Here is a 443-nt window from a genome sequence, read left to right as displayed (position 1 = left end):
CCCTGTGCTTGCTTGCAGGTGCTTTAGTCCACTGAGCTATTTGGCTGGCTCTCTGATTCTAGGTTCTTAACCCACAACCACATTTGTAATATTGTCAATGTTTACTTGCATCACTAGTGATATTTTATGATGTATAAATTTGTGTTAGGGTGCTCCAGAGAAACAGGCTGAATAGGAGGATATGTGTGTGTGTAAAGAAATTTATTTTAAGAGATAGCCTTCCCTTCCCTCATTGAGGCTTGGTGATTCCCAATATTAATAGAGAGTACAGCAGGCTGGAGATGCAGGAAAGCGCTGCAGTTCTGAGTCCAAAGGCAATCTGCTACAGAACCAGGAAAAGCTGATGCTGCAGGTAAATTCAAAGGCAGTCAGCAGAATTTGCTCTTGCTTGTGAGGGCATAGCTTTTTGCTCTAGTCCAATCTTCAGTGGTTTTGGTGAGGCT

The sequence above is a fragment of the Octodon degus genome, unplaced genomic scaffold (genome assembly GCF_000260255.1).
Source record: "Octodon degus isolate 3935 unplaced genomic scaffold, OctDeg1.0 scaffold00007, whole genome shotgun sequence".
NCBI lineage: Eukaryota > Metazoa > Chordata > Mammalia > Rodentia > Octodontidae > Octodon > Octodon degus.
This window is presented reverse-complemented; position numbering follows the sequence as displayed.